The sequence below is a fragment of the Elgaria multicarinata genome, chromosome 10, assembly GCF_023053635.1.
Source record: "Elgaria multicarinata webbii isolate HBS135686 ecotype San Diego chromosome 10, rElgMul1.1.pri, whole genome shotgun sequence".
NCBI lineage: Eukaryota > Metazoa > Chordata > Lepidosauria > Squamata > Anguidae > Elgaria > Elgaria multicarinata.
Window position 1 is genome coordinate 30,203,079 of NC_086180.1, and position 20,348 is coordinate 30,223,426.

The window sequence follows — 20,348 nt, forward strand, 5'->3', positions numbered from 1 at the left end:
ATAAGAACCGCAGCCTTACGTCTTAAATTGAGTACTCTTTGAGCTGGAAATGTTGCTAATCCTTAGGGAACTTCATGTCTTTTTAAAAGGAAAACTAAGGTTGTGTGTTTGTGTGACACTACCATTTTCTTCTGGATGCAGTAGGATTTCAGTCTCTAGATATTCATAGCTGACTAATCCATGCACATCTACTAAAACCATTAAAACCCACTAATAGTATTAAGAGTCCTACCCAACCTATTAACTTATGTGTACAATGAGGGAAATGTCAGAAGGCCTCCATCCTCTCCATTGAGTCTGAGCATTAAAGAGAGGCTAAAATATATTAAGGGATAATTTATCAGTGTTAAGTAAGAGTACTCTTCTGTAATCGTAGGGGGCCCAGCATTAATTAGGCTGTAGCGCCAGAGTGCTTCAGCATTAGGAAGCCTGTGGGGACGGTCCCATAGGAGAGACCAATTAGTTCAGTTAGCTAGTGTAGTGGTTGGCATCTTGTTCTTTCTGCCTTCTCTAACACTCTCAATGTCATGCCTTTTTTCACACTGGGTTGTTGAATAGCTTCCTAGTAGTCAGTGCCTCTAAGGAGAAAAGAAGCAGGAAAGGGAGAGAAAAACCAGGACTAGTCACTGCTGTGAACAAGTAATAAACCAATATGAAAACTATTGTATGTTTCCTCTCCCCACCCCGGTATTGGCATTAAAATGTCTTCTCTGTGTGCTGTGTTTGCTTAGATTGTAAACCTGAGGTCAGTGAATGTCTTGTTTAATGGATTGTTTGTTTGTAAGCCTTTTTGGCTGAAGAATGGAATAAAATGTGATATTGGGGTTGCACTAGGTTCTGTTGACAAGTGTGTACTCTTTACAATCAGAATTCTGTGAATCTCAAAACTCACCAACAGATGTTCAGCTCACTACAGAACTTTAGAACACATTGGTGTCTCACTCCTTGCCACATCTCTAGACCAGGAGTAAAGGATTTCTCTCTTTCTGTGAGCCTCTAGGCATGTTTGAGACAAATGCACTTGGCAGAATTTATTGTATTGTTCAGGGGAAACAGTGAAGGGAGCAACCTGTGTATTGCTTAGAAGTGAAGCCTTCTCTTTGGCTCAAACCAGGCGTATAGTTCTTTGACATGTCAGATGGTACAAAAAACAGTCTTCAAAATCCAGAGTTGAAAGCTGTGACCTCCACCGTTCTCTTCTGTTCTTCATTGAGCCTTGTCCTAGTTCTGAATGGGTAATGAATCATCCATGAAAAACGTTTCAGTGACAGTTGATTTAGCACAGCTGTATGCTGGTTGTGTTGATTCAGGTATGGAGACAATATTTCTTGGAAAGTAAAAAAAAATCTGCATAGAAATAAATCCTGTAAATAACATTGTACATCAGCAGAGCTTGATAAATCTAGGGCTGCATATGCCTGCTTCTAGGTTTTTCAGAAAGCTTGCCTTCATTAACATGATTCCTAGAAATTACGTATTATCCATGAGATACAGTATTATGTGTTATCAACAGAAAATCTGTTATAACTACGACTAGTATTATTTATTACATGTCTATACTGCCCCATAGCTGAAGCAGTTTACATAAGATTACAACAATATGATATACAAAATTTAAAACCATAAAAACATACAATATACACAAAAACATAAAACTATAAACAACTATAAGCTGTCAGCCAAACCTAAAAAACAGATCCGGGATTGTTAAGCTCATCACATATTGCTAAATGTCTGGAAAAAGAGAAAAGTCTTGACCTGTCACTGAAAAGATAGCAATGTTGGCACCAGGCAGGCCTCATCAGGGAGATCATTCCATAATTGGGGGGCCACTAAAGAGAAGGCCTCTCCCTATAATAGAATCTCTTGGAATACATTTAGATTGCTACTTTATTTTCCATTAGTGGTCCCATTCAGAAGACACCTTTAACCACGGCGGTTAAGCCGGAAAGCCACGCTGGGTTCAGAACACACCTTAAACTGTGGCTTTAACCACTGTGAATAAGGCTTTTGCCTTAGTCACCATGGTTAAAGCTGTGGTTTAAGGTGTCTTCTGAACCCAGCCTGGCTTTCTGGCTTAACACCATGGCTAAAGCCGTAGTTTAAGGTGTCTTCTGAACAGGGCCAATATATTCAAGTAGTTTAACCATCCATCATTGCTTTGTAACATGTGGCCGGTTGATCAGTACCCTTTCTGTTCTGTTCTTGTGGAGGGCGGCAGCTAGTTCATTCCGATATACTTCTTTTCATGGGATTTGTATTCAGATTCACTTCCTTAAAGATCTGTTTTGGGAGTGCCAATTGGCATTGAAGATGCAGGGTATAAATCATAAAGCAATCAAGATCAAGTGGTTGCATTGTTGCCTCCCATATTGAGGCCCTCTGGGATGGCTTTAAGTCTATTCTGTTAATTTGCAAGGCAGATTATTTAAGGGAAGAGCATGTGCTTGGGTTACATCCACATGTTTAATAGTGATACTTGTGCTGATGTGCATTAGCTATACAAATCTGTATGTGTAAAAAAGAAAGTTGTGTTTATTTTGTGATGCTGTGATTGAAATACAAAACTTGTAACTATAAAAGCCTAATCAAGAGCAACTAGTGGTAACATTATTATTATTATTATTATTATTATTATTATTATTTATTTATATAGCACCATCAATGTACATGGTGCTGTACAGATAACACAGTAAATAGCAAGACCCTGCCGCATAGGCTTACAATCTAATAAGTTGTAGTAAACAATAAAGAGGGAAGGAGAATGCAAACAGGCACAGGGAAGTGTAAACAGGCACAGGGTAGGGCAAAACCAACAGTGTAAAGTCAGAACAAACTCAATATTTGAAGGCTATAGGGAAAAGAAAAGTTTTGAGCTGAGTCTTAAAAGCAGTGATTGAGTTTGTAGTTCTCAAGTGTTCTGGAAGAGCGTTCCAGGCGTAAGGGGCAGCAGAAGAAAAAGGACGAAGCCGAGTAAGGGAAGTGGAGGTCCTTGGGCAGGCGAGAAGCATGGCATCGGAGGAGCGGAGAGCCCGAGCGGGGCGATAGTGTGAGATGAGAGAGGAGAAGTCCCCTGTCACAGTTAATGCTAGTGACTCACTTTTCTGTTTTGACACAAATTTAGCAAATTCATTTTCAAACCTCTAATTGTGCCTGATTTAGTGTGAGTAAATATGAAGTTATAGAATTGCAAGGACTTTTACGGAAGGACAGACTTGTACTAAATCTAAAAGACATTCCTTTTTATTTTACCAGCAAACATGCTGTATAAACAGGACTTCTAATCGTTTGCTTTATACACAGAAATAATACATTTTTAAAATGTTGATCATGGTTCAGGTATCCATCATAATTATAGTATTCTGTCCCCAAAGTTTGGCCAGCCTTGATGGCCAGCCAAAATTTATGGTTGCAGAGCCCTGCTCCTCCTTCAACTTGGTGGGAGGGAGACATTTTGTCTCTAACAACATTGAAGTTCAGAGCTCCTTGGAAGTACTATGTAACTGCAGGGACCATCCCTTGCCCTCCACACCAGCACCAAGTTTGGGAGAAGGACAGGGACTCATCAGAGGGGGAGGGATGCCTACCATGGCAAGTGGATTTGTGGACCCTCAATTTATAAGCCTTCCATCAAAAAGAGGTGCAAATTTCTTGCATCCATGGCTCCTTAAAGGGGACCCTCCTTCCCATTTGAGGAACTCTCTATTGTGGGGAGAGATTTCTGATGGGACAGCAGGCAGAATATGGAAGCTTTTCAGTATTCTTAAAGACCCTGTTCAGATGACACGCTAAGCCACGGTGATTAAGCACTTTGAGGTAAACATTATGGCCTAGCGTGTCATGTGAACCATGACTTACAATGTTGTGCGAACCATTCCTAACTATGATGGCTGCACCCATCATGTGGAAGTGGTTTGAAGTGGATCCCTCCATGTAAAAAGTTGTTCTTGTGCAGTGACTCACCACACAGATTAGCAGTTTTCTCCTTGCCAGCCGCTGCAAACCAGGTAGCTTTTTCCACTGCTTGTTATGTTTAGTAATGCTCCTTTTTCAGGTAGAGGGGGAAATGTAGTCAAGCTGGTTTATGCACCGTTGAAAATATTCTTCGCTGTGTTTAAGTAAGGATTAAAAGAGGCATTTGCAAGAGCACCAAGCAGGGTGTGTTAGGTTTTCTTTCAAAGTCATACTAAATTCAATATGGTTGGATAACTGCAGATCTTTTTGCAGGGTTCTTATGACTGCTCTCTCATTTTAACAAGGACGTGAGATGCACTTGCTCTGTTCTCTGATTCTTTTGCTACTTGCATGGTGACTTCGTCACATGTTGGATCTTCGCAATTTCTAGCTTCACCTGGAACTTGCCAGAGAGGAGATGAAAATAATAATGGCCTCATGATTATGTGTGAAAAAAGTAATGTGAATCTGTCTACCGTAAGAACATAAGAAGAGCCATCCTGGATCAGACCAAGGGCCCGTCTAGTCTAGCGTTCTGTTCATGCAGCAGCCAGCCAGCTGTCCAAGTGAAAGCCACAAGCAGGACATGAGTGCAACAGCACCCTCCCACCCATATTCCCTAGCAGCTGGTGTATATAGGCTCTAATACTGGAGGTAGCATATAGCCAATAGCCTGTAGGGCATCCTCTCCCAACCTTGTACCCTCCAGATGGTTTGGACTACAACTTCTATCAGTCCCAGCCAGCAGATCCAGTGGGCATGAATTCTGAGAGCTGTAATCCAAAAAGGCTGTAGGACATATAGGGAAGATTACACTGGACAGATTTAGACAGATCCGCAAAGGAGTGGCGTCTGATGCGCTGTTGCGTTGCAATCTGCTTGCACTTGAGATTTCATCCTATACTTGTTCTGTTCTTCATGCTTCCCACAACCGCATGGCTAGTGGAGATGTTGGTAGGATCAGCATCAGCCTTCCCCAGGTTGGCTCCCTCCCAGCTGAGTTGGACTACCAAGTCCCATAAGTAGCCCTACACAGGTGCAGAACACCAGTTTAGGTAAACTGGCCTACATGATTGGTTACCTACTGGGGAATTAGGACACCACTGGAGTGGAGAAGATAAATCAGTTTCACCTCCTACACAACATAGTTATGTACTGTAGCACCCGCCAGACATCTGTTGTGCAAATATGGCCTCAGGCCAAACTCCAAATGCGTGAATGAATTTGGAAGATTAAAATAGTACTGACAGACGATAGACAAGAGTAATAAAAGCAACATCCCCAGAAGAGAGGCAGGGATGAAGATAATATTCTTAGGGAAATGAGAAGTATGGACCTGGAAGAAAATGAATATTTGTTAAAGTTGTTTTCTAGTTTTTTCTGTAGTAATGAGGAGGAGGCCATTTTGACTTTTCTTGGGCAAACCAGAATATCACTAAAATTTGTAAGCTTTTGAGATCTACAGATCTCTTCATTAGGGAAGATGTTACAAAACCGCAAAACCCACCAACCTACTTTTTGTAACATCTTGCCTGATGAAGATCTTGAAAGTTTGCTCATTCTTTGTGATCTTTTGATTGACTTAAAAAAGGTATTACACTAATAAGACACCGCATCTGTATTTCTAAGGGATTCTTTTAAAACTGCAGTTGGGCGTAGAATCAATATTTTGACACGATAGCCTTGACGTTAAATGTGCTTCAATCTTCTCTCACTTCAATGGGGAAAAGGTGTGTATTAAGCAACTTTTGCCGGATTTAACAACCTGACACTGAGTGATCAAAGTGACTTCAGAGTTATATAATCCAATATTTAACATATGACATGCAAGCCACACTCTATTTCCAAAACACTAGGTATCATTAGCAAAGAGCTTTGAGAACATTATCCCAAGTATCCAATAGATATGACAGCTGTATTGTAACCACAATTTAATGAACGTCCTATATTATTTGAGTTGACTTTTTTTACTATAATTGCTGTAATAACATACAGTAATACTGTTGACTGGTATAGAACTGGTCTCAGGAATGAGCATACCTTTCCCCCCCAGCCCCTCTGCTTAGTAGATCAATTTCCTTCTCTCTCCCCTCGCATTCTGCTGCCCTTGGATAGGGCCAGCTAGAGTTTTCCTCAGACTAGGGATCTGAAATTCACTTCAGACTATGGAGTCACATTCTTGGTTTAAGAATGTGACTCCATAGTCACATTCTTAAACCAAGTTAGGCTTAACTGTGGTTAATAGTGCAGGTGCCTGATGGAATAATTAATCGTAATTAAGGGTGGAATTTGATATGAGGTGGGGAAGCAGCATACATTCTGAGACTGGCTGCCAGTTTCCTAACCATGGTTAAGAGAGAGCTGGATTATATGTATGCCGACCTAGTGAGTGGCATGGTAATTGAGAGTGCATCCTCCTCCACCTTCACTCAAATTCTTTCACTTATTTATAACCCTCCAGTAACTGAGAATTGCTCACTCATTTTAACAAGAGAAAGCTTAGACCAGTTCAAGTTGTTTTCTGCTTCTTAGAATAAATCCAGCTGTGTAAAAATATCCAGAATTGAGTCATTTTTATGTTTCTAACTGAATAATTCAGTATTTCAAGGCAATAAAATATAATATACTAGCATAAGCCACCTGCAGTTGGATGGCTGCTTCCGTCTATGACAGGGTCCTGGCCTAGTGGGGAAATTTAGCTGGTGTAAGGGGATAGGCAATCTTTGTTGATTGCTCTCCCCACCCTCCGGTACCCTAACCACTACCCCTGAAAATTACTCCAGGAAATTGTGGAACCCTCTGGAACAGTGGAGAAAGTAGTGCTGGAGTCTTCAGAAGGAGGGGGAATTATCATCATCATGTCTCTGTCTCTCTCTCTGTCTCTCTCTCTCTCTCTCTCTCTCACACACACACACACACTTTCTGCCAGGGGAATGTTTTGAATGGGACACTTGCTCTCACTGGTGGAATAACAGCTAGATCCAGCCCATAGTACCTTATACCCTTTAATCACCATTCATTCCTCTTGTTTGTTTTACCATTTAGAAATTGCAGCTTTAAAGCATCTGGTAGTATTAACATCTCAAACCAACTTAGTTCATTGGGACAAAACTAGTTGTAGTGCAAATGTACTATTTTTAAAAGATTTGCGTGAAACTCTTTTGTCACTGATAAAGCCTTTAGTCTTGTAACAAAATGCTATTAGCAAAATGGAAGAGCATTTGATGCACAATTCTCATGTGTGTTAAAAAAAATCTTAGTGTTTACTGTTTTTGGTCTTTCACTGCATCAATCCAGAAATAGCATTTTTAGACTAATAATAAATCAGATCTCCAGTTGTATTTGCATCCTTCATAACTAATTACACGACGGCATCGACATTACAAAACTGAGCATAATGCAATTGGTACAAAAATATGGTTTAATATATGCCCTACTTTTAAATATACATATTCAAAGAAGCTTACAAAATATAATAATAATCTGTTAAAAATCAGGCAATTAAGACATAATCCTGAAAACTACAGAAGAGTAGTAGTAGACCAAACTTTCTTTTGAAGTAGTAGCAGACCATAAACTTGCTGAAATAAGTGGGTTTTCAAAACCTGTTTAAGTACAGGGGGGAAAGGGGGGGGGGAATGACACATCAGCATCCCAAAATTTCACTGCCACTACAGGTAAGGCCATATCTCTTGTATCTGGCCATTATATCCCAGTGGAGACAGAATGGAGAATAGAGCCCCGGAAGTTGATTTTAGAGCTTAGACAGATTTGGTTAGGAGGTGGTTCTTCCAAGTATTCTGGTTCTAGGTATTAAAGCTTGATGATGATGAACACCTTGTTCTTGCCAAGTACAGAGGAGGTTTTATATTTCCAACCTGTTTGTATTGCAATATATGTGCTCTGCCTTTGGTCGGAGCGTCTACATTTCACAGGTTCTGTGGCGTCCAATGCTAATGGCTTAAAAAGAGTTCCAATTTCAAAGCTACCAGGCATTTGGGATTTTTCCAGCTCCTTTGAAACTGCAAAGCTTTCAACTAGCAAGATAATCTAGCATCACAACATACCGTCTGATCAAGATTTAAATCAAGACCTATTGGATACTCGCATAGGAAGAGGGGATTACAGGCATGAGAACGAACAGACAGATGCTTGCAGAGCAGAAAAGTTCTTTCCTGACCATTTAAATGTCTTGTCCAGATGCTGATTTCTGATCCTGTAGTAGAAGCTACCGGGTTTTGCTTTGCCATTCCTGAGGGCTTGAAACAACGAAAAGTTTCTAGGGGAAATTGCTCTTTCTGTAGTTACTAATGGTTCTCGGGTTTCTTGACATTTTCCCATTTTGGAGGAGCTGAATAACATAAATTTGGAAAATACAATTGGCTATTTCCTCTCAGGTGAAAACTTCACTGGGTGTAAAATACAGAAAGAACAATTTTCTCATCCTACTTCGGTTTTTCTTCTTCCTGAGTGTGTTCATAAAGTTTTATAATAGATTCTGTCAAGGCTTGCATCTTCAGGACACTACAGGCAGTCTCATTGAATCATTTCTGAGCCCCCTGGCTTAGGACAGAATTTGCCAAATACATCAAACACCTGTACAGTTGGCATCTTATTTATATGCCTTTAGTGCATCTTATTTATATGCCTTTAGTGCATCTTATTTATATGCCTCTAGCACAGTTTTCCTCAGCTATGTTGGGGAAAGCTGCTTTAGCTCATGAGGTTCTTTCCCAGTGATTTTGCTGTTGCTACTCCGAGGCTGTGACAAGAGCATTTGGGGTTTCTTGCAGTGGAAACTGGTGGTTCCAATGTCAGTGGGTTAGTGAATCCACTCTCAGTTTTAGTCAGAAGTCTAAGGAACTGCTGTTATTATTTATTATTATTTACATTTGTATATTGCCCCATAGCTGAAGCTGTCTGGGCCGTTTACATAAGATTAAAACACTTAAAAACCATATACAAAATTTAAAATTACGGAAACATACAATATACACAGAAATATACATTTTAAACAACTATAAACAGTTTTAAAAACAAATCTAGGATCAGTAAAGCTTATCACATATTACTAAATGCCTGGGAAAAGAGAAAAATTTAACCTGGCGCCGAAAAGATATCAATGTTGGTACCAGGTGAGCCTCGTTAGGGAGATCATTCCGCAATTGGGGGCCCACCACAGAAAAGGCCCTCTCCCTTGTTGCCATCCTCCGAGCTTCCCTCAAAGTAGGCACCTGGAGAAGGACCTTAGATGTTAAACGTAGTGTATGGGTAGGTTCATGTCAGGATAGGCGTTCCGTCAGGTATTGTGGTCCCAAGCTGTGTAAGGCTTTATAGGTTACAAACAGCACCTTCAATTGGGCTCAGAAACCTACAGGCAACCAATGCAAGTGGGCTAGAGTCAGTCTTATATGTTTGAACCTTCTGGTCCCTGTTATCAATCTTTGCACCATGGATAGCCCCTTTAGAGTTCTGAGTGAGAACCAGAGCGTATTCACCATCCCAATGACGTCAGAGCTGCCAGACACCACTGGTTTTTGAGTTTCACTTGCCGAACAGCACACAGTTTCTAGAGATTCCATTTGCTTTATGCTCTCGAACTGGCTGTAACTGAGTGAATCCGCAGTACATTACTAAGCCACCCCTATTGAGTAGGTTTTTGTCCTTATTTAAACTCTAAACTAGACATGAGGTGCACTGCCAAACGGACTTGTCAAGTTTACAAAGCTGATGGTGAGGACATTGTTTAACAAGTTATCTAAACCAAAAGTCTGGTTAAACTGGTGTGCAGATTTGCTGCTGTTAAAAATGTGCGCAAAACAAAACTCCACAGACAATTCATGTGACATTTTCTGAAGTAAAGTTTCCATGAGGTGTTTTTTCTAGTAGTAATGTATCTTGCGAAAGTGCTATCCATCCACAAACAATGGAGTAAGATACCAGATTAATATGTCCTGCAAGATAGGCATGTTCTTAATCCCACCTCCAAAGGTTGTAGTAATTTACAATTTTGCCGTTTTTTTATTATTATTTTATTTACCAACTCACAGTGCCACTGTCTTATCTGGATTTCTTTTCATAAGACCACTTCTATGTGCAAAAAGTGAAAGGAACGCAAACTTTCTTGTGGTCATGCGAAAAAACTCTTAAGTCTCAGCTTGTTCACATACACTTATAAGCAGGATGTGTTAAATGCCAGTAAAAAAATATAGATCCCAATAAAAGGCTGGATAAGCTATTCACTTGTCATCTCTTTTGTGAATATATTAAATTGCAGAGTTTGGAAAAAAGCCAGTCATATCCTCTCGTTCTTATTACAAGGAACCTGCCTGCCTCAGCACTTGTAAGAACAAGTTCCATTCTCCTGTCTTCGATTTTGTTTCCATGCCATTGTGACATAATGGAATTGGTAGTGGCATGTTGCCACCATAGTATTTTGTTTGGCAGGGACGGGTATGGCTGCTACTTTCAGATTAAAAATACTTGCTTATTCAGAAGGTTTAATTGTAAAGTTGACATTTTAGAGCTCCTAATTATCTGAACTCCTTTTAAAACTGAGCTTTTGGAGCAATCGTTCAGTTGGAAAAAAATAAACTATAGATTTGCACCGAAGTATCATAATGTGGAGTGGTCCTCTTCAGGGTTCCAGCCAGCTGGCTATGCTTTTTCCAGTATTCCATTCCCCCATCCCTCGCCTAATTCTCTGGTCTACACACACACACACACACACACCACTCAGTGTTCTATGGCCATTGAGCATGTTTGGTCCTCTTGAGCATATTTTTCCCCTAAAGATTTTTTGTACTTCTGTAAACTTGTTTGCTCCCCAAGCCTAACATTTCCTTTATGTTTGGATGATGCTATTTTGGTTATGTAAAGATCAGCACTCTGACAATTTCACTATTAGTTTATGTGAATTGTAATGCACTAAATGATTTTTGTGGTGGTGAATCTGTAGCAGTGGTTGGGTGAGCTGCCTTGATGTCACAGAGAAGTAGGAGGGAGTATAAAAGTCTCTGGCTGCCATTGGCTGAGCTGTTAAAATCCTACTGGAGGTAGTACTGGCTGAAGGGGGAAAGAATGGTATGTTGGAAGACAGGAACAGGGGACTTGGAAAGACAGCAGACCAACAGAGGGGGAAGGTCTAGGTAAGAAACTGGTGTGGAGGAAAAGAGGGAAGAATTGAAGGCTAAAAGGAGAATACTGAGAGAACAAGGTAAACTGGGAGATAATATGCATACAAAATCGAGATACACCTGAATTTCGCACATTGATTTGAAATAATCAGTTATATCTTTAGCTATAGGCCTAGATACTGTTCCTCTCCAGTTAGTTTTTGACAATTACCCAGCATTTGCAAATATTATGTAATTTGTGAGATCTGCAGCAAAATTTAGCTCTTTTAATGCAAATTAACTAACTGAATGTTGTAACCTACAAAGTGGCTGTCAGCTTAGCCTTTCTCAGCAAAGTTCTGTAAATACAGCATGCAAGCTAAAACTGAAATAAAATTCATAGACTATATATGGTACCTGGGAGATAAGGCTTCAGTAATGTGTCTTTGATTAGAAAGTCAAGTCTTCAAAAGAAATTGAGAGGACGTGTCATAGAGGGGAAAAGATCTTTTCAAGTCAAACCAACTTGCAGTTCTACTTAATTCAAAGGACTTGGAAAAATATGTATATAGAGAAAAGCATAGCAAAAGAAAATATATATACAGAGAAAAGCATAGCAGAAGAAGTATTAGGCTCTTAAAATTTCCATCCTCTACGGATCGATTTAAATAGTGGTTTTGTGGGAAGATGCAGTGTATAGTTCCCTGGACATTTTGCATGCAGATCCTATTGCAACTGAGTTTTAGCTTCTTAAATTGGTTTTTAAATTTGGACGATAAAGTTTTTTATATTATGTTTTGGTTTTGTAATTTTTGTAAGCTGCCTAGAGAGGTATGGCTGTTGGGCAGTATAGAAATGGAATGAATGAATAAATGAATGATCTTCACTACAAATGCATATGTGCCTGTGATAGTTATATGGAATTCCGCTACTTTACAGGAATAGACAGCTGTCAGTGATAACAAGGGACTGAATGCACTGAAAACAAAGTCCTCTAGATAGAGCACGTGTTTTGCATGCAGAACATAAGAGCTGTGATGGATCAGACCAGAGCTGTGCTAGACCAGCCTTCCCCAACCTGGTGCCCTCCAGATGTTTTGGATTTCAACTCCCATCAATGTATGCCACCAAGGCCAATGGTCAGGAATGCTAACATTCTGTTCCCAAAGATGCCCAGGGAAGCCCACAGCTGGACATGAGCACAATAACACCTGCCTGCCTGTGTTCCCTTCAGAGGTACACTGTTTCTAATACTGGAAGAAATAATATATAGTCATTATTATTATTTATTTATTATTTATTTATTTATTACATTTTTATACCGCCCAATAGCCGAAGCTCTCTGGGCAGTTCACAAAAATTAAAACCACAGTAAAACACCCAACAGGTTAAAACACAATTATTATTATTATTATTATTATTATTATTATTATTATTATTATTATTATTAATTGCATTTGTATACTGCCCCATAGCCGAAGCTTTCTGGGCGATTCACATTATGACTAGTAGCCATTAATAGCTTTATCCTCCATGAATTTGTCCAGTCCCTTTTACAGCCATCCGACCATCACTACTTCTTGGAGTAGTGAACTCCTTAGTTCTGTTATGGCCTAAGTTCAAACCTTGATATCTCCAGTTAAAAGGATTGGGTGATGGAAAATACTTCTGTATGAGACTCTGGAGAGTTGTTGCTAGTCAGAGTAGACATTACTAGAATAAATGGACTAACAGTCTGGACTCAGTACATGGAAGCTTCAAGGCCCATTGAACTCAATGGGGCTTACTTCTGAGTCAACATGAGTAGCACTACAAGGGCTACCTTTGTGATTATTATGTCATTGTACTTCCTTTTTCCACCCATAGTTCATGGAAAGTCACCGATGCTCATTACTACCAAAGAATTGAACCATTTGTTATAGTGCTTCCAGACAAGGTTTTTGTTCTGCAATCACCCAGCCTCATACACAGAATTTTATGAGAGGTGCAAACAGTAATGATGTCCACTCATTCCTGTGTTTTCACACCGCTTCTTCCATCTTTTTTTCTTACTGTGAAAAATCTGTTAAAGAAAACAAAGACAGAATAGCTGCTCCGTGCTTTCTGACTGTCAGTGGTAGGACCCCTTTGTCTTTGAGCACCCTGTATTTGAATGAATCATGATTTTTGTTGTGGATGGAATTTGATGTTTCATTGCAAAAATGTAGACCCATCATAACAAAGTTTTAGAAGTCAGGAGTTTCTTTATGAATTATGGTAACAATTTTAAATGGCATCCTTTTTCTTGAAGGAGACCAACTCTTTTAGGATGAGGAAAATAACATTTTACTCGCACTAGTTTTCCTTTTCCACTTATGACCATTCTAAATATTGTTTACTTGGGTGTTTCTCCACTTCCTCCCCCCCCCCCCCGGCCCACCGCCTGCCCCACCTCCAGTTACAAAGCAATGAGTAATAAAACCTGTGTTTATGCCTTTTCTTATTCTAATTTTGAATATTATGGAGTGGTTAACCAAAGAACCTGGAAATGGGTCCCTCCTTAATCAAGTAAATGTCTTGTTTAAGTAAAATTCAATGTTTATAGAAGGGAAGGACAGTTAGGCTGAGCATCATCTGGCAGCCTTCCAGGTAGAAGTTGCTAACCTTTGCAATCTATACACTGCTTCTTCAGTCTAGAGTGACTTGGCTGCAGTGTTGCATCGCATACTTATTGAGAACCATGTGAAAACTTCTCCTGTGGATTCGAAGGATAAGGGGAGAGAGTTCAATACTGTTTAGTGCTGCTGAGAAAGGAGCATTTTAATTTTTTCTCTGTCTGGTAATAGTGTGAGTGTTGCAGGATCTCCTGCCGTGCTGTCTGTTTTGTTCTTTTAGCAAGAGGTTTATATAAAATATAGCTGGAATTGGACTCTCTCACTACTCTGGGAACATTTTTATGCTGCATCTAAATTAAATTCTGAATACAAGTGGCATGATATCAGTTGAGTAGTAAGTTGAGAGGTTCAGACATCGTTTTAAACTATGATGGCTTAATAAGCCCCTGTTATCCTCCACATGAATGGATAAATAATCTACTGGGTGTATTTTATTAAACTACTGTATGTAATCTGAGTTATCCTCCTGTCCTGCTGCACTTCTCTCACCCGAGCAGTGGCGCTGTTTCACCCATTGACAACATCGCAGCAGCCTGTTTTAACTTTCCATGATATCCTAATGCGAGGGGAGAGCTGTGGGGTAAACTACAGGGGCTTAATTCAGTGCTTCCAGCTTCACCCTGACAAGGGGCAGGGTGGCTCTAAAGCACTGGAAGTTTGCAGGATTGGGACAAAATTTCATACACAGCCTCCTCTAGTTGGGAGGCACCATCAGAACCCTGTGCAATTGCACACAAAGGAGCAAAAATCCTGAGTGCATCAGAAAGGGAGTGGTGCAGATAAAACCTTGAAAGATGCAGGAAGGCACACAACACATCCTCAAAACCCTGCAGCCTTCCCTCCCGTCCCCTCCCCGTTCCTTGTGTTTCCCCCACTAGCAGTATCACGCTTTGGACTGCTGTAGCATTGTTTTCTCTCATTCGCTAAAGCACAGTTGTGCATCTCCACCTTTGACCATTGCTGGCATAGATGCCTTAAAGTCTGCTCAGTACCACTAAAGCGCTATAGTGCTAAAAAGCAATTGCGCACTTCTCCTCATAGACATTGCTGGCATAGAAAATTTAAGGCATTCCCATTGCAGATTTCCCCCCATAGACACTGCTGAAATAGCCCATGAAAGCTGTTTCTTTTGCACACAGAGCGTCTGCAAGGAACAGAGCAGCAACAATCTGAACCACTTTTGCCGCATAACTCTTTAGGTGACCAAAATAATCCATGGCGACTGACCACCATATGACACGATAACCTATGATGGGCTAAATAACCTCTACTGTAGGCCGTGGGTTATCAAGAGTGGGTTGTTTTGGCTAAATAAGCCATCATGGATTAAAAAATACCCAACAGACAATATGATAACCCACAGTGGGTTAAATAAGCTTATTTAATCCATTGTGGGTTATCGTATTGTCCAAACCCAGTCAGTAATAGGTAGATTAATGGTAATTTATCTGCAGACATATCCTTGACTAAAGATAGTTATTTGTTTCAGCTTATTTTGACCAGAATTTATCCAGTTCGCACTTCACAGAACTCAACATGGACTGAACGAAATCTGCAGTCCAAAGCCCATACATTCTCAAGCTTGTGATACAGTTCATTCAACAAAACAATGTGTTTAAAAAATGCATACATTACGTGAAAAATTATACATTTGAAAAATGCGCACAAACACCCTTTAGCTAATGGGAAAAAATGTGTACATCTCAAAAATTCATACAATCGATGCAGAAATTTTCATGTAAAACCCACAAGCTCACAATTTGATACTGACATGAATCAGAACAAGCTAGCCTGTACCTAGCCTGTACCTAATGCCATAGTGAAACTGTCACTAGTTTCGGCCCTTTCTTTGGATGGACTTGCCTTATTTAGGCTGCCTGAAACTAGTGTTAAATCATAGTTTTCTGTATAACATCTGTGTTAGTTTATTTTAAGCATTTTTACCCTCCTCTTCATCCAAAAAGTCTCCTTACATAAGAGCAATGACAAACAAGGCAGGCTTCCAATCTAAAAGACACATCACAAAAATAAAAAGGGGTTGGAACGGAAGAGGAAAAAGAAGCAACTCAGGTAGGTTTTGAAGTCACAAGCTTTAATAGAAACGCTTGATGGAGAAGAGGAGCTAAATGGAGCTGGTCTTTCAGCAGAGCTGAAGAGCTGCTTCCCATCTCTATTTTCCATCTCTAGATGCTTTAGGTGTAGCTGTGAATTCAAAGAAATCATATGACTACTCGTTTTACTTGGATATGTGGCATGTTGATGTATGAGAAGCTGAAGGACACATAGACTATGTTCGGATGCTCGCAGGAGCAAAAGAAGCCATCATGGCTTCTTCCCTGCATGTACCACGCATGTGACTGCAATTTGCATAATTACCCATGAGGTAGCAAGGGTTGTGGTGTGATCCAAACCTGGTGTGTGTGGCGGGACTGGCTTCTTACTTAACCACACATTGCACTGGGTATCAGATGACACGGCAACCCACACTGCGTCATGGGCAATTATGCAGGTCGTTGCATGCAGGGGATGGCAGCGGTGGAACAAGCCACAATGGCTTCTTTCACTTCCACTATCATCCGAACACAGCCATAGGATTGCAGAGTTGAAAATCATCTCGAAAGTTATTATTCCAATCCCAGGCTGATGCCAGAAATACACTGCTACATTATCGTTAATAGGTGGCCATCCCAGCCCCTGATTAAAAAGCCAGTGTGGTGTAGTGGTAAGAGTGTTGAACTGGGAATCAGGAGATTTGGGTTCTAGTCCCCACTCGGCCATGGAAACCCACTGGATGATTTTGGGTTGGTCACAGACTCTTAGCCCAACCTACCCCACAGAGTTGTTGTGTGGATAAAAATGGAGCGGAGGAGTATTATGTACGTTGCCTTGTATTCCTTAAGGAGGAAAAAAGACAAGATATAAATGCAATAAAAAATAACAAACCTAGTCATAGAGGAGAGCTGCTAAAATCATTGGGAGTTAAGTTAGTTGTGGATGTTTGACTTTTCTTAATATAAATTGGCATGATGAACTCAGTCTTTAGAAAGAAAAGACTGGGAATATTTCTTTTTTAAAATGTTAAATAACCAGGATGTCAGAATATAGGCACTGCTATGCTAAGAGATACATTACGCCTAACAAATAGGACTTGCTGATGTCTGATTCTGAGTAATACTAATTACAGGAATGGTATTTCTGCATTGATTGAGCTCTGAAGCTGGTTTTCTGGGTGACTGCCCAAATTGCTATTGCACATGTACCCAGCAATAACAACAAAAAATTGAAATTGCAAAGAGGAGCTTTTGCTTCCTCATTGATGACCATGCGTCATAAGCTAGCAGCTTGAAATTTTGACGATGTGGTAAATTATATTTTTGAAAAGGGATAGCAACTCACTTTCATTTACTGGCTTTATTTTATTTTTCCTCTCTCAGGGATTCTGTTAATCTGGTGTTTCAGTGTTTACCTTCAGCAGTAAAGTGCAAAAAGGTTTAAGCGCCCTATGCCTAAAGTTTTGTGCTTCCCAAAATACTCCGTTAAAGGTCAAAAAACACATAACAAAATCCCTAGGTAAAATGGAAATGAAATGTAGTGACTTCATTACTTGTGATGGCTTTCAGCCATCCCATGTCACTGCCAGCCACCTTGTACTTTGCTTTCACTGCAATATTAACTGAAGGTCTGCAATGCTTTTCTTAACCATTTTCTCTTGGGGCTCAACTTTCTGACATGACTGACTCAGTCTCACAATTAGACTGCTTTTTTGAACACCCTGTACCATTCTCTCTCTCTCTCTTTCTCTCTCGCTCTACATTCATGAAATACCTGGTTGCATTTGTTGTAGTTAGTTATTTTTGTCCCCTTCCAGTTTGATCCCAACTTCATTGAATGGCACGCTACTGTTAAATATCCTTTGATGTTTGTATTGCTCACACAGCAATGAACAGTACTGGTTTGGGAAGTTTCCTTGGGAGCAAAGCTTTCCTTCTGTCTTACAAAAGGACAGACTGCAGTCTGCATGCATCATAACTGGGCCGCAGAGTGCTGGGGCAGGCAAGCTAGCTCTGGCAGAAAGTCTACTTGCCCTAGGCAATAGAATTCATCCAAAGTTAATTATAGCTCTCAGAGAATCAAGAAAAACAACCCCAGGTGAATTTTTCTCATAGTTATTTCTAGTTCTTTGGGCATATATATTGGTCTCCTTTGCTGATAATGAAACTCACTACACTCGATTAATACAGTAGCTTCAAAGTGCAAGCTATTTATACCCAAAACAAGCAGTCATTCTGTGCATGCAAACTTTGAAAGGTGCCCTTTTTATATCTCAGCTGCAGCTGTTATTGTAAAAAAGAGGTAAGAAGGAAATTTTGTTTAGAATTTCATATGTTCTCAGCAATATGTTATATTAGCTGCATACATTAAATATGTATGCAAGCTAATGACCTGGAATTTGAGTCTGTCTTGTTTCTGTATCATCATCTAATGGGGGGCAGGGGCGGGGCGGGATGACACATGCATTTGTCCTGAAACAGCAAATGAGGTGTGTAATGTGGCTTTAAGTATTTACTTTAGCTTTTTTCCTTTTTTTGTTTTTTTTAAAGAAGAGACTGAATAAGTAGGAAATATGCTGACTATGGAGTAAAAGAAAAGGGTCAAGTCCAATGGTGTCCTGCCAGCAGAACAGATGCCAGTGGCGGATCAAATCCCCCCACCCCAGCCTCCAGCATGCCCCCCCCCCCAATCTGTTCCAGACTGGGAACAGACTGTCTGGAGCAATTTTAGGGAGTAGGAGGGGTGACCCCAGTTGTGAGAGCAAAAGTCTACTTGTGTAGTGTTGGAGGTAGCCCAAAGTCCGTGGCAGTAGACAACACTGGTGTTCCACCAATGGCATTGATTACATGTTATCTTCAAGCACATTTTAAAGAGCTCGTTTAAATTTTAGTCTGTGTCCAAAATATCTAAGACTGCCTCATCCCTATAGATGTAATTACGACTAGGAAAATCTATGAAGAGTGTATTCTTAATGATACTTTGTACATAACGAGTTTAAGCATGGCATTCACATTCATTTCACTGAGTTCATTGACTGAGTTTGTACTTTGGAATTCCCATCCTTTGGCAATTTACAAAGACCAGCACTTCAGTCTGTCCAAAATGTGATGCATAGACTTTTGTACTGCACACTCATCAAAACATATAACTTTCATCTCATGTCAGCTCTATTGGCTTGCCTGCCCAGCAATTAATATCAGTGTCAGTGGCCTTGCTCCTCATGCCATCTCAAGACATTTTGTAAGTAAGTATAAGAGACAGAGCCTTTTACGTGGTGGCACTGACTGGAGTGCTATCACAATCAAAATCTATCAGGCTCCCACTATGTGTGTCTCACTAGAAGTTGAAGACACATATTGCAGTGAGATTTTAATGTGTGGTATCTTTCAGCTTTGGTTCTCTTTAGGTTTTTGGGTTCGTGTGTGTGTGTGTGTGTGTGTGTTGGTAGGTGTGTTTTGTTTGTGTTGTTTTTTAGAACTGTTTGTTAGTTGTGTTTGTACTTGGACTTTTCATAGTTTGATTATATTCTGTTTTTCTCCTAAAGGTATCCAGAGAAGTGTATATCATAAATAGATGTCCTATGTTATACTTTTGTAATACTTGAAATACTTGTATTTCTTCGATTGTAAGACGCCATCGATTGTAAGACGCACACTAGTTTCAGTACCACCAACAGAAAAGAAAAAACCTAAGACACACCCACGATTCTAAGACACACTCCATTTTTAGAGATGTTTATATGGGGGAAAAAAGGTGTGTCTTAGAATCGAAGAAATACGGTAGTACTCTCTTCTTCCTCTCCCCCCTCCCCCATGGGACTTTCTAGGGTGTATTCTTTCCTCCTTGCGCCTTTGTGTCATTTTTTAAAATCCCTGTCAATCTGCATAGGATAACTTAAAACAACAACCATAATCTCGGAATACTGCAGTTGTATTTTCTATTTGTTTATTCACAAGTAACATTCCACCCCATTGTGTGTTGTAACAACTTGCATGTGTATCTAAAAAGATTTATGTTTTAAATACCAAAAAGCAGGTGCTTTTTACAAACACTTTCTGCAAAAGGAAATGTTTGTGAAACATTTGAGAAACAAGCAAAAAGGCATCCCTTCCACAAGCGTTTACCCCATGCATAGTACGAATAATGCTTCCTGTATTCGACTTAGTCTGCTTTTGGTATATTAAGTTGCCAAATCTGACTGGCAACCTAGAGACTTTACTTCATCCTGTTACTATATGATCCTTGATTGAGTGACCAGGAATGAAAGTTTTAAAGGGAAAATAGCAGTGACAGAGCATCGAAAAGGGGCAGTGAAGAGATGTAAAAAATGTAAATGTTTCCTCATTAAAAATATGTATTTGGTCTGCATAGAATATTTGGATCAGTCTATATAAAACTAGCTGATAAAACTGTTTTGGAAAACAAGACAAAACACACACACCTCCCCCTATCCCTGTTAAATGCCATACTGATTCACTTTTCAATGAACTTACAGAAGCATTATTAGATGTTCATTTTTAAAGAAATGTTGTACACATCTTGGCTTTGAAATTCTGGCATTGGAAATGAGGCA

At 39.9% G+C, this 20,348-nt stretch overlaps 1 protein-coding gene across 1 annotated transcript in view; it reads left to right on the forward strand.

Annotated features, from left to right (window-relative positions):
- MCUB (mitochondrial calcium uniporter dominant negative subunit beta) overlaps window positions 1-20,348 on the forward strand; it is a 70,783-nt gene that overhangs the window by 998 nt on the left and 49,437 nt on the right. The window lies entirely within an intron of this gene.